This window comes from Balearica regulorum, chromosome 12, assembly GCF_011004875.1.
Source record: "Balearica regulorum gibbericeps isolate bBalReg1 chromosome 12, bBalReg1.pri, whole genome shotgun sequence".
Lineage (NCBI taxonomy): Eukaryota > Metazoa > Chordata > Aves > Gruiformes > Gruidae > Balearica > Balearica regulorum.
Genome location: NC_046195.1, coordinates 18,300,676 through 18,323,827, shown reverse-complemented (window position 1 = coordinate 18,323,827; position 23,152 = coordinate 18,300,676). Strand labels below are relative to the sequence as shown.

General features: G+C 45.8%; 1 long non-coding RNA gene across 1 annotated transcript; it reads right to left on the bottom strand.

Moving 5' to 3' along the window:
- Window positions 1–724: 724 nt before the first annotated feature.
- Window positions 725–22,903, bottom strand: LOC142603538 (uncharacterized). The gene is made up of 3 exons (XR_012837491.1): window positions 22,709–22,903; window positions 2,247–2,308; window positions 725–2,149 (listed from the first exon to the last, which is right to left on the bottom strand). It is a non-coding gene; the product is annotated as an uncharacterized LOC142603538 (long non-coding RNA).
- Window positions 22,904–23,152: the final 249 nt, after the last annotated feature.

The window sequence follows — 23,152 nt, the reverse complement described above, 5'->3', positions numbered from 1 at the left end:
AAAACACTTTGTATGCCAGTTAATAGCATCGATGATTTGGAAATAAATGCATATTTATAGCATTAAAACCTGCACAGGTAGTCTCCACTAGCAGCTATTTGGATGATGTAGTATAAATTAATTTATGAAAGTAAATGCTACTGAATATTGTATTTTATATTAACTCAGAGCGAAGTTTGTCTACAGAACCCCAAAAGGTTAAGATTGAGGTTGTTGTCTTCAGCTGGAGTAGAATCAGGTGTCAAAGTAGCTTTAGAAAGTTCTTTGTGCTGTGTACCACATTGGAGAAAAGATACTGCTGCGTGACAGTAAAAAAAGATCGCTCTGGGGACAGAAAACCAGATTTTGAGCCCTTCACCTTTAGGCATCTAAAAATGCAGCAGAGGTTGTGAACGACTGAAAATTCTTAGCATCTGGCAGCGCTTTGCTGGCCTATGCTAAAGAGCTGGTGATCTTAGCCCAAATCTCAGCAGAAAGGAGTTCACATTATAAATGACATTATCTGGCAAATCTTTGCAATAGTCTGGGCAGAGGGGCCAAGAACTAACCTGGCACAGAAACCCATGCTTTCCCTCATCGCAGAAATGTTCTCCCTAGATAAGGGCTGAGGCATACATATGGATCAAGGCAAGTCCCTGCCATTCTTGCTCTACTAACTTTCCATGAATTAACAAAGAACTTCTTTTTCAAGGACTACCACGCTTTTGCTTTCCTCCCTCCCCGCCCCCCTCAGAAGGACTAAACTTAGAGTGAAGAGTTTGAGTCCCATCTGGTACAAATCGGTAGGGGCTTTGCAGGCTTCAGTGGAGCTACACTGATTTACACCAGATGATACTATTTAGGGGACTGAACTATCCAACAATAATTATAAAAAATGTCTTTGATTATGCATGTGCAACAACTATTTATGTTTACATTGCAGAGATTTGCATGTAGCACAGTGGGGAGTATTTTATCTCTTCAAAACATTACACCAGCATAAATAATCCACTGACATTCAAATGAGCAAAGAAATACCCACTTTTTACCACAAGATGGACCATAAAGGTTTTTCTTCACACATTTTTTTCAAACAGATTTGTCAATAATCCTCAAACGCAAAGTTCATTCTAAAGAAAGAAACATGGAAAAAGATTAAATAAAAAAAATATGTTCTTTTCCAGGTGGTTCTATTGTAGGCAGCTCTGAAAAGCAAGTAAGTCTAGATGCAACCAGACGATCCTCACTTGAGAGAGAAGAGGATGGGGGAACCAGGGAAAAGTAGGACATCAAAAATGTCCACACAAAAGGCAGTACCATACCTCATTTGACAGTGTTCAAAGCAAATTGTCGAGGAATATGAACCAGTTCAAATCCAGAGTGAATACTTGAAGCAACTGGGCACAAAACTATCAAAGGTGGAGATGGAGATAACTGTGTGAAAACCGGGAGAAGTTCTGTTGAAGTACCAGCCTGGAACAGCACAGCAGAAATTACCATTGGGGAATTACACTGACATTTAAGCTTTCAAAATAGAAAATGCTTAAAATATGCAGTAATATGTTGTACCTTTGACTCACAAGAGGAAAAGGAGATGAAAGCGCAGGTAATATTCCTTTGATGTTGGAACTGCATACATAGGTTTTCCTGCTTTGACTTCTGGGGTGGTTTTTTTTCTATTTGCTAATTTTGCTTTGGAGATGCTTCGAAGGCATTAAATTTCTCAAATTAAGGCATGTTGCCCTACTTCAAATACAGCTTTCCTCTTAAGAACAAGGGAGAAAAGAGTTACTGGCATTTTAAGTTTGATGCCCAGCAGAGAACTGGAAGACACAGAGACATTATTTTCACAGCCTGGCTTCCTCCGTTCACCTTCACATCTTCCTTCAAATGCCCCAGGTGCTGGTGACAATCACACGGGTCTGCTGTAGCAGCACGGCCACGATTGCAAGGACAGCTCATCTTGGCATATGTCCATGGATGAACTCACTCAGCCCCAACTCAAAAAGCCCTTGGAAGTCACTGGGAGACTGCTGCATCTCTTTCTTACCCAAGATCCCGCTGCCTTTGAGAGCAGACTCCGCTTTTGCCAAGGGTGTTGAGGCAACAGTGGGAAGTCTAATCAAAGACTTGACAGCTCTGTGCTCTCAGCTGTTTCTTTTGCTGAACTCTGGAAGAAAAACCAGAGATACCACAGTATTCCTCCATTTATACCCAACAGAAGTAGATTTTGCCCCACATGGGAAACCACACAGCGCTGAACTCACCTGGGTGGTTTGGCAAGGACTCCAGTCTGTTGTCCTGTGCAAATCACGTTGCCTCAGTTTCCCTATCAACAGAACGAGGATGTGATAATGATAAGCTACCTCTTGGGAACACTCTGAACAGTAATTAGTGTTTTTATTAGCTCTTCCAAGATGAAATGTGTCACATAAATGGTCAGAGTTATTAAACTGAATTTAATTGGCAAGGGCTTGAGAAAAAAATCCATCATAAAATGATATCTTTGAACAAGTGAAGGAGCTAGTGGACTTGATGCTGGCACAAGGATGTCCTTTTGTGTGACAGAACAATGCAAGCTTGGGATGGGGGAAGAAGAGCCATCACACCCAACGCTCTGGGTCCTTTAACAGGAGCCCAAGGTGAGAAGTCATATAAGGTGTATGCTCAGGATCAGTAAGGGACAGAAACCCAGTTTAATTTCTGAACTAAACAGGGTGAAAGTGAGCTTCTCTAGAAATCCTGTCTGCTTAAAGCAATCAAAGAAAAAACAGGCCCCTGTTTTAGCAGAGGAATTTAACACAGAGGGAGCACAGGCTTAGTTGGGAGCTTTCAAACATCAGTCAGATGAGATAATGGTGTAATTTTTTATCTTTGTGGATTTGTTTTTCTCTAAAAGCAGATATCTCTATTTTGATGGTTGTTTGGGGGAAAAAACAAGCTACCATCCTTAAAACCCAGACTTTAATCCTAGCAAACCAGCCAAACCTCCAGGCACATTGCTCACCAGAATTTCAGTACAAGAGGAATCTGTCATGTTATCACTACAAAATGGGGCCAAATTTTCAAAGATGTCTCTGCAATGAGCCTCAGAAATCTGGTACTAATCCATCAGGGAATTTGCATTCACAGTTTGGGTTTCCAACATGACAATAGGAAGTTGAACTCCAAACACAACCACGTTGCACAAGTGCATGAAAAAAACAAAGTGAGAAAAGCCTCTCTTCATTTTCCGGGACAAGCATGAGTAAACTGAAATGACAACTGTACTTTTGCTTTGCATGGAGGCTTCCTTTGATTTTTCATGAGAGCTTGGACACCCAGAAGCTGTGTTTATAGGAGCTAATCAGAAAGAAAAAAAGGTTTTTAAACTTGTCCTGTTTTGAAATCAAGGGGTGTTGAGCAATGAAGCCACCCAATAGATATTAATTGAATACTCCTGAAACTTAATCTGTTCATGATTGTAAGGCTGTCTCTAGATCTTCAGAGGGAATATAGATGTCCAAAATATCAGGGAGTGTAGTGATAGGATGAGTGGTAATGGTTTTAAACTGAAAGATAATAGATTTAGATTAGATATTAGGAAGAAATTCTTTTCTGTGAGGGTGGTGAGGCACTGGAACAGGTTGCCCAGAGAAGTTGCGAATGACCCATCCCTGGAACTCAAGGCCAGGTTGGATGGGTGACAACCTGGGCGACCTGGTCTAGTGAAGAGTGTCCCTGCCCATGGCAGAGGGGTTGGAACTAGATGGGCTTTAAGGTCTCTTCCAACCTAAACCATCCTAGGATTCAATGATTCTATGAAGATGAATCTGTTCTGAGAGTTAAGTCCAGTCCTCTCTGTCAGCAGAGTGAGCAAGGGTAGAGCTGGGTCACTGCTTGCTTGCTGCACGAGTGGAGGTGGCTGAGAAACTCTGCAGTGTAGAGATCTATGTAGAACTGAACAGAATTGAACAGTTTTGGTATGGTTATAGACTGATCTTCCTTAGCGGCACCAGCTCTTGCAGGCTGCCTGATACATTGAGCGTGCTTCTAAATCTGGTGTTTATTTTTCGCTTGATTTTCCTCTCCATCATGATTTAACCAGCTGGGTAAGCAATGTTTGTCTTTCCAATTTCATCGCTAACAGGTTTTGCCATGGCTCCCTTTCTTTTATAGTTTATGTATTTTTAAATTGGTAGCTGCTTTAATAACATTTGAGGCTAATATGTCCCTTCCCTGAACCACGTTCACCACGCAGCGTTCTTTCAAGAACCTGTCAAGGCTATTGTGTCAGTGCTTTTCATCTTTTCTTCCTATCCAAAAGAGGAGTTTGGGATAGTCCATGACAGGTACTTTGTGCCATACACTTCAGGTCATTCGTTTAAGTGTATTTCCTAAATCGTCACGTCAGTGCAGTCCCAAAGCAGTGTGTGTAACCATGCAGTGGGTGCTGGGCGAGATCCTCTTCTGAGGTACAGTGACATAGCTCTGTGGTCCACTATAGTTTAACCTAAATTTCAGAGACTGCTCTCTGCTTTCTACTAGTCCCATCAGGATACACAGTTATTCGTGTGTTCATAGATATTTCGCAGTTTACTTGCATATGAATTCATTACATGTATTTTGAGTTTATGTGATAAAATACAATGAAAACAGTTGTAAATTTATCAATCTGGAATCTTCTCTTTTTTCTCCTCCTGTCTTCCTTTTACTGAATGACTAATAAATTAGTGCTTAGGGAACCCATTTAAGATGCAGAAAACATTTGTGTTCAAACCTATTTATCTTTCTATTTCACTCTGTGAATGCCTCCACTGTGGGTCAATTTGTTATTCTTGTATGAGGATACCTGCCTCAAAGGTTGTGACCAGAAAGTCATACCTAGATTGGAGAAGTCTTAAAGTTTAACTGAAACTGATGTAATTTATTTTTAAACATTTATATTTTCCAGTGGAAGGAGTACATGCACATATGGGATTCAAGCTAAAAAGTCTCAAGGTCTCCTCAGCCAGCAGAGTTTGTTAGGGCTGTAGGTTGCACGAGCAGACTATAACCTCCTCCCTCTCCCAGGAGCAGCATCTGCACAGAGGCAGTGCCCAAGGTGAGAGGAGAAATGGCCAGTGCTCCTCAGGCAGGGTGAACTGACCCTTTAACCAATTTGCAGTCACTGTTTGCTTCCCTTGTCATCTCCTCTAATACACAATTTTATACTGTTCTTTTTGGAGCCTTGATTTTTTTAATTTTTTTTTTTTTTCATGGAAGAGCTGCAATCATTGGCATTATTTTCTGCACCTCTAAGATCAGGAATAAACACATACAATCACTTTCTTACCCCAAAGCATTTACTTTTCAGATCCCCATTATCAGATATGCTATAATAAACTGCTGTTGTTACTGGAATGGTCGAGTCCCAATAAAATATTTCTTGAATAAAACAATCCCTGGTGTATAGGTGTGCATGAGTAGGAATGACCAACATTTCCAGAGACTCCTACTCCCACCCGTTGCTGGAGCAACTCAAAACACCAGCCCAAATTTTAATTTCTGCATCAGGTCTGCACTGAGCAAAGGAAGTGCTGAGGAAATGGGCTTGAAGAAACCAATTGCAGCAAATATCTGTTCCTTTGCAGGCAATTGTGTCAGCTGAGTTCTCACTCTCCTTTGTCACCCACCTCAAGCTGCTGTTTTGGTGGTGCATGGCATAACACAACCATCCAAAACCGAACATGGCCATCCTGAACATTTGCACCATGGCTCATATCCTCAAAGGTGTTTAGGTGTCTACCCGATGCAATGTGGAGGGGTGGCTCTACACCATCCGGCTGAGTGACACCGCAGTGCCCGAAGCCAGGCTCACCTGGCTCTGCAGGACTCCCCCAAACAGGGGGCACCAGGTGGTGCAAAGCCACTCTAGTGGATCCGGTGCCATCTGCCCTCCTGGCCATGAGCACCGAGGCTCTTGGATGCACCAGCAGGTCCTGGCTGCCAGAGCAATCCCTCGATGCTGCTGACAGCTTGTATGAGGGACAGGACAGTGTCCAGATGGCCTCAGATTTTGAGGAACTGCACTGAGAGATCAAAACTGAATTCACCCCTCCCACGTCAGCGGTGGCGACTGACAGTGCTTTCTTCTCCCATATTCCCCATACCCTACTCCCATTGTCTGCCATGCCTGACAGTATCGTCACTGACAATGCCACCCCATCACCACACAGGCTGGCAGCCATCCCTGGCTCCCCCCAACCTGCACCGCCTGTCACCTTCCCTCCACCGCCCTTCTGAGGTCCTGCCTGGTCTGCTCTGTGCCCCCTTCTCCTCCTTTCTGCATCTCCTTCCTCACCACAGCCTCCCATCTGTCACCCATCCCCAAAACCAAGTGACAAACCACTTTTCTCAGCATCCTGTGCCTATCTTCCAGACATCCTTTTTTCCATGCTAAAACAAAGTCACACTTCTTCACCTCACTTCCCAGATGCCCATATGTTTTCTTTTTTTATATATATATGTATATATATATGTATAAAATTCTTCCTTACTGTATCTCAGTTTCTTTTTCACTGATGATGCCAACTTGGATCACCTGGTTACCCACATCTTCTACAACTGCCTGTTTCCTCCATTCCCCCTCTCTTCCTTCATAGCACTCCTTCAGTGTAAGAGTGCGCAGCAGTCCCTCTGCCGTGGGAACTTTGAAAGAATGTCGAGATCATAACAAATAGGTCAGATGTAGCAGCCAATGTCTCATAAATTGTCATTTCATTTAAAATGGACACTGGATGTAAAGTATGTAACAACTGTGTAAGGTGATGGTGATGAACCCTTTCATTCACCGGTTGAAATTTATCCTGTAAACACTTCTGACTTCAAGGAGCACTCGCAGTGATGTGGATGGACAGCATTTAACAAGGCACATGTTATCAAGCAAAAAAAAACCCAACCAAAAAACCAACCAAAAACCAAACAAAAAGCACACACACACACAAACAAATGAACAAACAAACCCCTATTTACTAAGATTTGCTTTTATTTGGGATAGATTTACTGGCAGAACCAAGGAGATTGCATCCCTCTTCCCTCACTAGCAAACAAACCATGGATTCCCAAGAGAAGAAACACAACCCCATCTCTATAATGGTACTATTCAGGGCCATTTGTGAAGAAACCCTGCTCTGTGCTGCAAAACCAGCCCTTCTTACTAATTAATCTCCTTGCTCCAGAAAATATAAGTGCTTCTTCCTGACTCTCCTATTGTCTGCTCCAGGCACACCGCGACCTCTTGCTTATCATATCCCTCCCCTTCTCACCAGTCTCCTCCTTGTCACCAGTGACCACTGATAATCACACGTCAGGCAACATCTTGACCCTTATCCTGAAGTTTCAAATAGGCCAGTTCTTTCTTTTTCTCTTTTCTTTTTTTATTTTTAACTCTCATCATTGTACGTTGGCGGTACCGTGCACCGGCTGATCATCAGTTCAGTTTGCTTTGCTGCCCAGCTTGCTTAGAGTAGTGTCTTGTTGATTGGATTACATCTGAACAGCACTTTAGCTGTCTTAATATCGGGAAGTTCACCGGAGCCCCTGTGATTGTTACCCTGTGTCTATCACTTAGAGGAGACCGAAGATGTATTTCTTCTGCGCTATGAAATAATGACTAACTGGAGCTCTGAACCCTGATCAGCAAAACCCCTTCAAATATTTGCAAGTATTCTGCCATTTGTCTCTCTGCATTCACTGTTCTGGGCTGAAAATGTCGCTGATCTTGGGGAGGAAGCAGAAATCATCCTAACAACACAGCAGCTGGGGCCACAGCCCTTCTCTGAGTGCCGGTTCTGAAGCAAAATCTGCTCTGCAAAATGTGGAGAGGGGTCATGGAATATTCCTAAATGCTGTAGAGGAAGGAGCTGCCCCCACTTTTCCCAGGTGTGATTTCCAGAGAGAGACACATAAACCCCTCTTTCTGCTTCTTTGTATATTGACACACGTTTCTGTGTGTATGCACGCAGACACGCGTGCCTGCAAGAAGGAGACACGTTCAGATTGCAAAGGTTTAAGAGCTAGGCATGATGATTTCTTACCAGGATGTAAGGGTCCAGAGCAATACGAAAATATCAGAATCAATCAACCTACTTCTAAAAAAAAAATCTAAAAATGCTAGATATAAAGGAGATGCAAGGAAATGTTAATACTTTAATATCTAAGCCAGCTCTTCTTATTCTGCATAGGCCGGTGGTCCCTGATCCACAGTCCTCTGATGTTTCCTGTGGCAAAGGAAAATTAAAAAAAAAAAAAAAAAAAGTTGAAATTTAGACTAGCAGGCAGAGCAAAAATAAAATGTTGCTGGTGGCACGTTACTTGGTGTGTGTGAGTATTGTGCCAGGCCAATGACCCTGAGAGAGGCTCGTTCTGCTCGTTCACATTCCTTCAAGCAGCAGTTTTCAGCCTTTGGCCAGGAGGGACCTTGAGGTCCATGAGGCAACCGCCGAGTGACTGGGAGAGGTAACACCAACTGGCAGGTCTGGGGTCAGCGAGAAAAATGGCAGGGGCTGGAAAAGTGAAATGGATTGAAAAATCCTGCCTTATGGGAAGAAATTAATTTAGTTCTTTATTTCTAGCTCCATCGCTAAGCCAGGCCTGGATGAAGCTACCAGACAAGCTGTTAAAAAATACACCTAGAGAGATAATTCTTCTAATAATGTAAAAAGCACCTGGAGTGCAACCTAAGTTTTATAGATGAGAAATTCAGCTGGCAAATCTACCTTTTCTCTCATTAGTTTTAAATGCAATCAAGATGCCACAGTTACTAATGCGTCTCCTATGTTTTGTGGGGCACACAGATAAAGACCAGCCGGTGGGTCAGGAGTGGCTGCTTCAATCCCATCCTTACTGGGAGCCTCGGGAAGCTGAAGCCACTTGTGTGGATTTGGATGGCCATGCATGGAGCACAGAGAAACCAAATCTGCAAAGGCACCAGAGGTTTCCCCTCTGCTCCCTCCTCCCAGTCAGTGATGGAGTTAACGAGTAAGAGCAGAGCTGGTTTCATCTGCCGCAGGCTGGTTGATGTGATAGTCCCTGATGAAACCCATGACCACGATGGACCAGAGAGGGCTATGCAGCTGGGCTCTGCGAGGGACATAATTTTAACAGAATAGATGAGGAAGGGGATAATCTCTCCCCTTGTATCCAACTTCCCCTTCTTTCCTTTCGGATACACCTACTAAAAGTATATGTTTTATGCATATAAGTAGATGCCTAGCTGGCATAAGGCATCACAGGATTTTTGGGAAACTTATGATAATCTTTGGGACCTAGCCATCGAGCTCTTCGTAAAGCATTCAAGCCAATACCTCACACAAATCTTCTTTCTAATGTAATCCAGACTGGTTTAGACTAGGATACATTTCAATGAATGAAAATCTGGCTGAAGAGCCATCAGCAAAGGCAAGCAATAAGAGGAGCAAATTACCAAATTACTGAACTTGGGGCAGGTGTCCCCTGGAGAAAGGCTGGGCTATCCGTGAGTTTCCTCTTAAAAGCTTATTTTGTGCAGGGGAAGGCTCTCACCTCCCGTAGTACCAGTTCTGTCACAGATTAATAGTCTCTTTCCATAGCAACACCTGACCCTTTCCTCCCCTTGCTGTGATTATACATACATATATACATATATATACATATAGATGTATTCCCTGTCTGGGGAAAGGACGGACAGCTGACAATTTTCTATGGCATCAGCACAATTTAATGAAAGGAATGCTTAAAAAATAGAACGCGCCCAATACTACTTCTAAAAAAAGAAATATGGGGAGTCACAGGATTCACAACCGTGTCAACAGCACAACAAGCTGGTATCAGTAGCTTCAGACAGGATCCTGCTTCCAGAAGAGACTGTACTACAACAAGCATTGAATAAACGTGGGTGACAGCGCTTTGGAGACGTCACTGCTGGGGCAGCTGCAAGGAGCTTGCAGGGACTGTCCAGGAAAATGCAGTTGTCCACTCAGAAGCAATGGTCCTCTCACAGGCAATACTCTAAAGTTGGTCTGCAAGTGCCTGGCTGAAATCCCAGCTGTACTCGCACCATCTCTGGTCACTGCTTTTCAGATGAAAAGCGCGTACTTTGTGTTAGAAGCAGCGAAGTCTTTCACAGCACTGTTCAGCCCATGGCATGTAAAAGGAGTTGGGTAGAGCTCAGCCTCCTGACGCCTCTTGTAAGGAGGAAAATACAAATAAAAGCAAGAGGGAGTTGCAGCTAGAGAAGAGTGGTACCTGGGAATGGAGTAAATAGGAGCTGGAGAGGAATTCCTTCCTGGAGAGAATTCCAGAAGTAATATTGTATTTACAGGAAAAATAAGCTTGCACAAAGAACTAAGAATTCGGTTTGCAAGAACTGAATCTGTGCACAAAACCAAGTTGTAACCAAAGGGGAAAATGTGATCAGGTCCAGGAATATACCATAAAACCATTCAGAGTCCACACAAAGCTGCTAATAAAAATCCCATGAACCAAGGGGTAACATCTCTCGATAAAGTAACGAGCACACGGGAGTGCCACCCAGCACTGAGCCACAGACTGCTGCAGGTGATGGCTGGTACTGAGATGTCCTCAATGTGACAAAGAACAAGTCCTGCATGCCTGGTCCAGCACGTTTAAAGGGTACGGAAGCATTTGGAGGAGGTGAATCCTACAGGACAAGCCCAGGGTAAAAGCAGATCCCCTGATCATGTTAACAGAGACACAAAACAGACTTTTAGCACTGGTAGAGCTGCTGAATTAAAAAAACAATATCTTGCACAGGAGGACATCATCGTTTTTAAGAAATCCAGCATAGAATGGATCCGCAGCCTAGAGATAAGGGAACGTGCAGGTAAATTGAAGGCTGGCAATGACCCAAAACTGCTAAAGAGTGCACTGAAAAGCATCGAGTGCGTGCTACCGATACTCCAGTGCTCTGATGTGAAGAAAAGGTATTACCCGGGGAAAAAAAAAATCGTTCCTAGGGGCCAATAGATTACATAGCATGTTTGTTCCAGCTGTGAGGAGCAGGAGGCAGCCTATCAACATACCAAAATATCTTAGCATCTCTCATTAGAGCTGATGAATTTTTTTCCTTTTTTTCTCTGATGAAACAGATGTCCAATTCATTGCATCTGAAACATTTTGTTTCATCCCTGAAGATCTGCGCTCCTCACCCTGGGGCAGTCTCCCGCTGAGGCTGGCCCCGCAGCTCAGGGCCCTGAGAGCTCTGGGGCCTTGGGGCCGTCGGTCGGGAAGGATTCCCGGGTTCACGGCCCCGGAGCAAAGCCGACAGGCGTGTTTCAGGGGAGGCTGAAACAAAGCGGTTTGAAATTCCCAATTTGTTAACCTTATGGACCCTCCGAGGCTGCTCACAGCCATAGGAGTTAAAAAGGACGGGGAAAGGGGAGAAAAAAAAAAAAAAAGAGTGCATTCCTTGCTTGATATTATTATCCCAGGGCCAGCGTGGGCTGGGGACCACTGGGGCAGAACAAAGAGTCAACGCAGATGACAGTGTGCTCAGACGGAGGGTCCCGCTTGCTGAATGAACCACAAACTTTTGACTTTTTAATCCCAAACTCAGTCAGAAGGTTATTAGACTGATGACCGCTGGGCCTAAACCAACAGCAAGCCCCTGACTGACAATTTCTACAGATTATGCTAATAAAATACAGGACTTCTTTGAAGCCGAAGCATGTTTCTGCTCTTGCCGTACACAAACCATCCTGGAGAACCACATGTGACACTTTCCTAGTGCCGTTCCTCTGTGCAGCTCTGATGAAATATGGTCCCACTAAAGTCACAGGCAAATTATGTTCAGCTGTGTTTGAGTAATACAAATATGCTCACATATATGTAGAAAAAGCTGCTTCCAAATCTAATGAAAACTAAAGAAACTCCTTTAAACAAGCCTGGAAGAGTGAAAGCCAGAAAGGAACTGTTAGCAACAAAGTTTGATGTTGTAAAACTTTCAGCAAAGGGCCATATCCTTGTCCAGTGTTTACACCGAGCTCTGAACCTTGCAGCTGATTTAAGCGTTAGCTTCTAGAAGGATATCCAAACCTGATGTTGAAGACTGAAGTGATAATAAACTTACCAGGTCCTTCAAAATAACAATTCAGGATATATTTTTCACCTTTAAAATGCTGTTAATTATGACACTTTTAAAACTAGATGCTAGAAACCCAAGCGATCAAATTCTAGTCCCTGTGTCTAGCTGCAGTTCTGATCCAGCGTCTCCTCTCTGCGAGTCGCCTCGCAGACACACCTACTCAGTCTGCACTGGCCAGATATTTTTATATTCTTTCTTTGTAGCAAGATGTGAATCAGTAACTCTAGACATAAGTCAGGAAAGCAGGAGACAGTCCCAGATAATCACCTTAAAAGGCAAAGTTGCTTTTGAATTTCTGTAAGATTTTATCTTTTTAAATATAATTTATTGTGCTGAAAACAGGAAAGATTTGCCCACCTGGGTGTTAGTAAACTTTCCTGGGGTCCACATCAAGCTGATTTATTCCCTCTGGGAGAAGACTTCTTTACAGGGAAGAGTATGTCCAGATTTACAGTACAGTAAATGGGAACAAAATGAGAGTTCTCACGAGGGCAAAATAAGCTTTGGATAATCACTGGAATTGTCTTCATCTCAGTCAAATGAACAAAGTTTTAATCAGAAAGCCACTTTAATTTTGTTTACCATTTCCAACCACACCTATTAGGTAGAATCACCTCAGCTTAGAGCCTAAGAAAGTGCTAGTTGGAAAGAGAGAGCTCCTAGTGACAGTCCCCGAGAGATGCTGTGACAGGCTGCTGCACCCCGTATCAATGGCAAAAACCATCGGTACCCTGTTAGCGCGTCCGTGCGGCGGGGCTGTGCGTCAGAACCGCACTGGGCACATCCAGGAGGTTAGGGTTTAAATCAGATTAATGCTATGGACGGGCCCGCAGGAGCCCGGAGGTGAGAGACCCCGAGCCCGGCGGTACCGTGTGCGGGGAGGCGGCGGGGTAAGAGCATCGCTGCTCCCCTGCCCTCCGCGGGCGGCCCTCCGCGGCCCTCCGCGCCCTTCCGCGCAGCCGGAGCCCCGTCCTGAAGGCGAGCTCTTTCCGCGTAAACCCTCCGCCTTCAGAGGCGGAGGGAAACGGGGGTGCAAGCGTGTGCCCCGGAGGGTGAGACGGGGGCGGATGCGGGCGCGGATGCGGGATCCCCTGGCAGGGCGGCCGGCTGGGAGCTACGACACGGCCTAAGAGTGCAATTAGTATTATCTTGATGAATTTATAGGCAGCGAGTCCTTGCTGTGCCTTTCAGAAGTCGCAGGGCACTCTGTCCCCATCTGTTCCTTTATGATTATTACTTCACTTTTTTTTTTTTTTTTTTTAATAGTAATCGTTGACCTAATATATATGACTGGGGGAAAAGGGGAAGATGTGGCTCCAACAACGTCAATCAAAACTCTTCCTCAAACCCTCCCCACATGAACACTTCCTATCTCCCAGCGGTACTGGCAAGATGTTCTTAGCCAAATACATGATTCTATTAATGAGCACTTATATTTGCTAAGGAATGCAAATTCTTTCTCTCGGTGTATTATTAGCTGTATCAGAATGTTTGTCCTTTCAGTCCTCTTTGAAGTTGAAGGAGGAAAGGCTGTTATGTGGCACTGAGAAGGAAAAAAAAAAAAAAAAAAGAAAAAAAAAAGAAAGCGAGAGAGAGGGAAAAAAAACACTTCTAACTCCTCCGGGTTTTTATTTGTTCTCTTGCCAAAACCGCCAAAGGTAGCAAAAGTTACAGAAATTATTTAAAATATGTGTTTTTTTCCTCCAAATTAGATAGATTTTTTCTAACTGATCGTCCCCTTTTAATAATAATGGGATCTAATGAACAGCCTGCTTTGAATTTACTTTATAAAATAATCTCTCTGATGCTCTAGAGAATCTATTACGAGTTGGAAGGAAATAAATCCAATTGCCTCCCCAAACATGAGAACGGTTGTTTTGAGCGCTTTAAGCTATAAATGAACACCCTCTCCTCCTCCTCCTCCTCCTCCTCCTCCTCGCCGCAGATTCCGCTGCGGCAGTTTCTGGCCGATGCTGCGATGCGACCGAGCAGCACTTGGGCGTTCGGGGCTGAGCCCGGTGCCCGTTTCAGCCCGGAATTCCCGGTGGGATGAGCGGAGTTTGCTCGGGCCGGTGGGCCGGTTGCTCCGGGTTTGCAGAGGAGCCGCGGAACGCGTGTGCGGAGGGGTTTCCGCACCGCTGCGAGGGGAGCTGGGTCCTCACCCACCCCCGGGGCAGACACGAGTGGGGGGGTCTCTGCAGTGAAGTTTTTATTACAGATAAGGGGGGGGGGGGGGGGGGGGGGGGGAGGGAAAAGGGGGCTTCTGCGTCAGCTCAACTTTTGTCATGTATCACTTTTCCTCTTGAAAGGTGTTATAACAGCAATTCAATTACAGTAAATAGTGTACATCATCTTCACAGCTGGAAAATTCTGTAACTAACTGTGACCAAACGTTGTAAAGGAATATAGCTTAACCAGTATTACTTTTTTTTTTTTTTTTTTTTTGTTGCTGACCACAGGTTAATTAATTTCAAGGAGCTTAGTATATCTAAACAGAAACACACTGAGATGCTGGCAAGAAATCATAAAATGTAAAACGTGGAATTAAGAAGATCATGTGAAATCTCCACAGCAGTATTTGGTGCCTGGGAATAATTCTGGCGGTTCTCCTCGGCCAGCGGCCCCCCCCCACCCGCCCGGTCTCTGGTCCCCCAAACCAAGCGGAGGCACCGAGCCCTCTGCAAACACCCCAGGGCACACACTCGCGATCAAGTGCCCACGCGGGGGTGGACACCCCCCCGTGAGTGTGTGCCCGGGAGCGCATATACCCGCGGCCGGGGATGTATATGCGACGCCCTGCGACTCCCATACATATATTTTTGGCAAACCGAGCTTCTATGACAAATGTACGTGAAACAACATATACGGTACAGGCCGTACGTATAGACTTTTGCGAAGCATCCACTTCCAGCCCAGTATTAACTGTGTGCGCGAAGGTAAAGTGTTTCACGTCAGGGCTGCAAGGTGTGAGCAGAAAGCTGACGGGGACCGAGAAGCCCTAAATCACCCGTGTAAAAAGCCCGAGTGAAACTCCCCATAAGTCAAGCGCGGCTCTCATTTCAATTAATGGTAATATTAGCTGCCGTCTCCAGTTGCAATTGCGAAGATTTAAGGAGGATTTAATTTACTTGGAGGGTATATGAAAAGGCGTTATGTGCCGTAGGAGGTGTTTGCATTCGACACATGTAACTGATGTGGTTTCCACCTCGCCGTGTGGCAGCCGGCGGAGCGCGGTGCCCCTGCCCGAACCCGCCCGCCCCTGCCCCCGGCCCGCAGCCGGCTGACCCCCCCGTCGAGGAAGGGGGGGGAAAGGGGTGCCCTGAGGAGGGGGGGGGGAAGGCAGGATCGGGCCCCGGGAATCACATCCAGCTCCCAGAGCCAGCTGGGACTTCATCCCGTTGCTGACACTTGCCCACGTCCTGCGTGGTCGTGGGGCAGCGAGAGGTTGGATGCGGCGAGGGGGAAAGATGTGATGGGGCATCCCGATTTGGGGAATTAAAGATAATACGCACACACCCGCCAAAAAAAAAAAAAAAAAAAAAAAAAAAAAATAGAGCAGAGCGAGAGCCAGGTGGATTTCCTGGGACAGGGCGACAGGATCGGGTCCTTTCGCCTGCTCCTGCCCCGGGTTAGGGACGCTCTCGCCAAGCGGGCTGGAGTCACCAGGAGGGTTGCCATTAATTTCCACGTTTGTTAGAGAGCTGTTGGCCAGGCTTCAAAACAAAAACAAAAAAAGAAAAGAAAAAACCCCACCCTCGATCTGTGAAAACTTTATTGAGCGAGAAATCTCCGGCCACGCACCGTCCCGCTTTTCTTTAAAAAGGAAGAAACCATAAGTCGCCACCTCCAAATTGCAATCGCCAGCCCCAGAACAAAGGTCCGAGCCCCCACGTTTTGCACTTGTCAGGACAATCTTGCCCATCTCTAGGGTGAAAGGAATACAAATTCCCTACCTCTCCTCCCTCAGCCTCAGCGAAAACCCGCAGGAGGGGGAATCACCACTTCAACCCAGCGCCCACCGCCCTCCTCTCAAGCCAGCTCTTTAATATTAAATTTTTTTTTTATATTTTTTTTTTTTTTACTCTTCCCAAGTAAAAGTTTGAAAGTTAAACTCCTGCCCCGCGTCCTTGCCCAGAATGGCAACGATTCCCTCCTGCCAAGTTCGTTTGCTGCTTGTCCCGTCCTCCCCTCCCTCCCCTCCGACCAGGTACGAACTCCCCGCAGCGGGACGGGACCTTTGCAGAGATTAAAAAATATCAACGCGATACGAGCACAAACGTGCCGGTTTCCAGGGCAGCTCGATGGTAAAGACATGTTCAGGATTTGCATCAATTTGTCTATCTTTTTTCCCCCCCTCCCTAAATACGGTTTGTTCAGCTCAAAGCGGGGAATTCGGCAGAAGATAAAATTTATGTTGTGTATCTGCAAAAATACTTGGGTTTTTTCCCCCCAAGGAGGGAAATAGTTCTTATAAATTAACTTATTTCTGTTCCTTCCCGCTGCCCGTCGAATGCCTTCAATCTTCCGTCCTTCTAACTCTGTTTCTCAGATTTTCTGTCTTTATTTCCCTATTTCTAAAGTTGTACCCGAAAACCTGGATTGCAAACACATCACCACCCAGATACAGGCAGAAGAGCACAAAAACCCGAATCCTCCTAATTTTGGTGTATCTTTTCGGGGAGGGGAATCCCCCCCCAAAAAAAAGATGTTTCTGATAATCTTTTAAACCAATCCATCACTGCATGTTCGAATTACTTTATTTGAAATTCTTTAATCGTGTTTATTATCTTCAGGAAATTGCTTCCACTACCGCGTAGGTTCATTTTTATGACAGCCCAGAAATATTCCCAGCAGAGGAAAATACACCGCAAACGCATCTCTCACAAGTTTTTTTCTTCACACCCTCAAGTTCGTCGATAATTTTTCTTCTTACAATTCTCATCCTTCTTTTAGAAAAGGTGGGGTCCACGCAAAATAGGGTTGGTGGGGTTTTTTTGTTAATTAACTGAATGCTTCAGATGGCAAGGCAAAAAAAAAAAAAAAAAAAATGTTTTGTTCATTATTGAGATGTCATTTGCCAGAGTTACCACTGTCAGATTCGGGGAGGGGAGGAGGAAAACGGGAAACTTTGGCGGTTTTAAATACAAGCTTTCTTATCGCAACTTTAACAATGCAAATCTCAGCATTTTAAGCTTTTTGCAGAGGTTATTTTCTGCTTCCCAGTGTGGCAGGGCGGTTATTTTTTATTTCGAGAGAGATTGTGAAACTGTGGTTACTGAGCGGAGTCTGAATCCTGTTTCATCCCTTCCGAGGGGAAAAAATGCTCATCTTTCTTGTTAATATTTTTTTCTTTCATAAAGAACAATATACAAATAAGGTCAATTACCAAAAGCACGTTTTCACTGCTTCCCTGTCCTCTCTTTACCTGAGGAAGCGTAGCCGGCGCCAGGGAAGAGTTAGTTTAAAAATAAATAAAAAAAATCAATCAAACAAAAATCCATCCAAGATGTGAAATACGAGTGAGTTTTTACTATTTCCTAAGATTTAGCTTGCAGAACACCTAGGAGTAAAATACAGAGGAGGAAACTTTCCCTTGATCCGAGATCCCCAAACGCTCGCCTCGGAGCTAATTAGGAAAGAGCATCCCGGCAAGTTCCCACTTCCCAACCCAGCTCGTTCCTTTCGGAAAGTTACCCGCATCCTTTCTTTTAGAAACCACAATAATTAGACCTGAGCTGAGCTAACTACTCTTCCTCCTGGTCAACAAATCAATAGCAATTAATTTGAAATAGTTAAGATGATAAAATACTTCCTATTGCACCTGACCTTTCCAAAAGAGTTATAAATAGAATATACTGAATATATGTTTTAACACAATTCCCGTTGGTTTAATCCGTCTTTTGCTGTTCCTCCGCTCTTAGGAGGACACTTTAATTTTCTATTTCCGCCCGTTATTTCGACTTCTTTTTTTTAGACTTTAAACAAAATTTCTTAGAACGATTTAATGGTTTAAATAAAACAATAATAGGATGAAGTATTTGTATCAAAAATCATGTCTTTACATTAAGTTCGAGTAAAAATTGCAATCTATTTCATGTAGGCATATATGATGAATGATACAGTATTAGACACGAATATACACGTAGCGAATATTATATCCCTTATGCACACTGTTTCGGAGGACATGAATTGTTCTAAAATTGAAATTGTAAAGGAGAAGAAGGTGATGGGGTGGGAGGACTGTAAAGGGAAGAGATCAGAAACGTTTAGGTGTGGAATATTAATTATAAAACACAGAAGTCTCTTCACTTTGCTTTGCTTGGTAAGAAAGCCTCGTCTTCCCCCTCTCCCCCTCTTGCTCCCTCTCCCTCTCTTTTATTGGAAAGAGGATCCTACATTCCTTTTGACTGATAGGAAGTTACAAGACAAGATGCTATTTTCTCTTTCTTTTCTGACAACTCTGTCATCCCAGGGATCATAGTCATGTCAGAGTGTCTGTCTGGGAGAAGAAGAAGAAGAAGAAAAAAAAATCACTGAAGCCTGTGGCCATCTTTGCATCAAAATTTTCCAGACCTCTATTTTTGATTGTGATCCCGCTGATCTGAGTTTGAAATGCGAACGCAGCAAAGCCCCTAAGCCTTCAATCGTGTGAAATTTTCAAAAGATCTCTAGAAGCAATCTCAGGCTGTCTGACCCCTGACAGGCGGAGATCTCTTTATACCTCTCTCTGCCAGCACTTCATTTGTTGGAATATCTTTCAGATTTGCACCTCCAGATGACAACCTGAGTGTTTATTATGTGTATGAATCTGAAATCTTCGCTGCAGTACAAAGGAGACGTCTTAAACATCATATTTAATTTCAGATCGTAATTACCTGCTCCTCTTTTGCTTCTAATTATCTATTCCTCCTTCCTCTCTGTGGCATGTTGATATTTTGTTGATTCTCCCTTTTAATCAGCCTTTCTTGCTTTCTTTCTTTTTTTTTAATCGTATTAGTTTAGTCCACGGGGGAATTAAACATGTCACGGTGGACACACATCATGCCTATGTGGAGAGATAAAATTCTAGCGACGAGTGTGCGCTCCCTATGGCTCTCCGTACACATGTATGTGCTCTGGAGAAATAATAACTATTCCTGCCATTATAATCCAGGTTGTTAGTATGCTTCATCTCCCATTAATCTTTATACATCAATTTAAATTGGCAGCAGTGTTTATGTTTTGTCCCGTGACGTAGCAGCAATGTCATTTGGTAGCAACCAAAGCAGCCGAAGCCCTTTAGCGTCCCTCCTTTCAAGAAAGCAGAAGGAAGGGGAAAAGAAAAAAATACTTAAAAAAAAACAACCCCAAACCACAACCACAAACCAAACATTTCCAACTTTTTCCCTTTCCTTTAAGGGAACTGCTGTATCTCCTTCCTTCCTGCCCTCCTGTTCACCTGTTTAAAAGAAACCCTTTCTTGCCCCAGACTCTTTGGAGAGATGGGGCTGTTTACGCCGATCCTGGTTATTTCATTTTATTGGCGTTAATTTCTCAGGTGAAATCCCCCGTCCATGTAACAGCACGATAGGTGTCATCCCAAGCGCCCACCTCATTTGCACAAGCTTGCTAAGGTAGAATCCCGGCTTGCTCTGCAGCTTCAAAAAGGAGGGAAATAAACGGCTCTGGTGGGATGGCGAAAGCCCGCAGAGGTGGGAGGCTGGTGCGGGACCCCCGGCGTCCACCTCCTCCGCGGCGACCTCCCATCTCTGCCAAGGTGCTTAGGAGTTGCAGATAGTATTTTTTTTTTTTTTCCCCTATAGGGATTTCACATAGTTTGTCCCTACCCCTATGCTATAGATGCGTGGTGTTGTTATGATTAACTTAATAAAATAACTCGTCATTAGTTTAATTTGTCCCGAAAACGCCTGCCTATGTGTTCAGATGTTTCTGTATTTGTCCATTTTTTCCCATAAAACTTGTATTAAAACAAAATGTTACTTTTCTTTCTCTCAGGAGCTGTATATAGAGACCCTCCCTTTTTGAAATAGACCGCAGGGACTGTCATTAGATCAGATGGCAAGCCTTTATAGAAAGTGTTTTGCATAATTACATACCAAAGCCAGAATAGTCACCCTCACATTTTATGGGTCACAAACCATCAACAATTGGCACATTATTGTCCAAGAAACCCCAGTCCATTCACTGATAGAGAAAACTAGACTGCCTAATCTAGAACTGAAGAAGATTGAAATTTCTTCTAACAAGAACCCAGAGAAGATTATTTTCAAACTGACAACGTGTTTACATATAGTTATAAAGTTCAGAGGACCGGTGGGGAGAGAGAAAGGGTATAAACCACTAAACATGATTAAGAATCGCCCAGTGGCCTAATATAGATGGTTCATCAAAAAGGAACAGACTGAAAGCTCCCCCCCCACACACCCCCCGACAGCCCCTCTCCTTTTCAGATCTGTTCCCTTTTCTACCGTTGTGATTCAGTAATTAAGATATTCTTATTTGGACAGACAGCTCCTCTGGTAACTGAATAATATTAGTTCCCTTTGATGTCAAACTTTTGACAGTTATCACACTAGCATTGGGCAATTTAGCACAAATGCCCTCTTCTTTTTTTTTTTAAAGGGGGAAAAAAAAGTCTTTGAAGAAAAGTAATAAGTGTGATCGCTATCGGCAAATGATGTAAATCTCAGTGGACAGGCATCCCTGGGTATAAATTACATTTTGTTGTATATAATGAAGCGAGTTTTGTTTTTACCTCATTCGCTTATCATTGTCCAAAATTAAGGCAATAATCCCACTTCCTTCACACCAATTCACCACAGTCCCTCTCCCCCCTGATTATTTTCTTCTCTTTCACAGGAAAATTGGACGGTTTTCCAAGCCCTCCCCCCAACACCCCCCCACCCCCCCCCCCGCTTCCCACCCACCCGGCGCAGCGCGGAGCCACCGGCGCTGCGGTGCGGGGGAGCGGGCGGCAGCTGCGGGCGGAGCGGGGCTGCGGCCCCGGCCCCGGCTCCACGCTTCACCTGATGCCCTAAAGCCTCGCCCTAAAGCCCCTCCTTTTGCCATGGCCAAAAAAAAAAAAAAAAAAACCAAAAAAAAACCCAAACACCCCCCCCCCAAAAAAAAAAAAAAGGAAATGCAAAACCCACAGCCCTTCGCCTGTGCCGCTTGGCAGCAGCGGAGCCGGCTAATAATAATAATAATAATAATAATAATAATAATAATAATAATAAAAAAAGTAGTAGCAAGAAAGAAGGTGCATCCCCGGGCTGGATTTGCGAGGGGCGTGGTGCCCGTCAGGTTGGGAATAGGAGAGCCGGTTCCTGCGAGGAGTGGGGAAGGGGGGAGGTTGCAAACATTGCAATATTCAGTTCGGGACTTAGGGAGAGGGGGTCTCCTGGGGGCTGCTCCCCTGTCTCCAGCATCCCCCCGCCCCCAACCCGGAGATGCCACCCGGACAGGAGATTTTCACTGTAAGCCTTAGGGACGAGCCCCCCACCTGGCCCTCGCCCCCCACCCCGCTCCGGGCAAGATGCCTTTACGGTGCAGAGCGGTGATGAGGTGGGGGAGACTTATTTATTCTGCTTTTTTTCATCACAACTTTGGTGGCGGGGGGGGGGCGGGGGGGGGGGGGGGGAGAGCCAGCTCTCGCCAGGTTTGCCTTATCGCGAGATCTGGTCAATTAAAATAAAATATAATTAAATAAAATAAACCCACCCTTCAGCTCCTGGTGGAGTTGGATTGGGGGGGGGATGCAGCTCCCCGGCTACAATGTCCTCCCTAATCCCATGATCCCCGGGACAGCCCGGTGGAAGCTGCGTGTCCCGTGTACACACACACACGCACCCCCCACGCCTCCGGAGGCTCCCCCCCCCCGCCCCGCATCCCTCTGCTCCTGCTCGCAGCGCCCGCCGGCACCGGTAACTTAACGTGTCGCCCCGCCGGGGGCAAAGCACCAGCCCCCGGCCCCTCCCCAGCCCTTACCCCCGGGAAGGGGGGGACACAACCCGCGGGCTCCTCCCGGCGAGACACAGGCAGCGCAAAACCCGCGGCCGCGCTGCCCGCCGGCCCCGGCCAGCCCTCCCTTCCCTTCCTACCTAATTAGCAGCCTTGGGGAGCGCCCTGATTAATTTAAATGCTTTTTGTAACACTGTAAGGGCGAGAGATATGTCTGCGGCCGCAGACGGGTTATATTATTTTCGGGCTCACGTTTCGGCGGCGGCCGGCCCGGGAAGGGCGGGGGGGGGAAGCCGCGGCGGGACCGCGGAGGATGCGCTTGTGCTTCCCGGGAGATCACGTCGCCCCCAGCATCGCCCCCCGCCCCCAGGGAAGCGGCCAGGCTTTTCTGGAAACTTTGCTCCAAAAGGGTATCCTCGTGTTGTGTAACATTTTCCGAGGATTTTCATTACACCTTCACCCAAAGGTAACACAATCATAGAGGGGAAAGTTTCTTTCCGTGGCCTTTTCCCCGGTGCCGGGCACCCTGGGGCTGGCCGGGGCAGGGGACTCGCTCGGGCCGGCTCCGGCCCCAGCCCGAGGCCGGGGCATCTCGGGGTTGGTGTCCCGGGGGGGGTGGGGGGGTGCAAGGGAAGCTGGGCCAAGGTCGCCCCTATAAACTCCTACCGTAAAAATAAATCTTCGCCTGCCGCTGCCTCCGCATCTTCCGTGCTAATAAACCTCGTGGAAACCTCCCGGGAGCGCCTGGAAAATACACGGGTGGTGGCGGGTGAGGGAAGCGCTGTGTCCCGTCCCGTTCCCCCCCCGGCCCCCCGCGGGGCACGGGCAAGGCTGGGCCGTGCTGCCGGGGCAGGCAGGGCCCCCACTCCGCCTGGGGGGGGGGGTGGGGGGGTGGCCACGCACGACCCGGGGTCGGCACCCACGCACACCCCGCTGCAAATCCCTGAATTGCTCTGGCAACGCCGTCAGCCGACTCACGGCGGACCCAGCCCCAGTCCGCGGCCGCTAGATGATGTTTTAAACTGGGGGGACGGGGAATTAGTGGGGGAATCTGCACTTCAGATACTTGCAACAGGTATGGAAGTATTTTACCTTTCTCCCAAGCTCTTC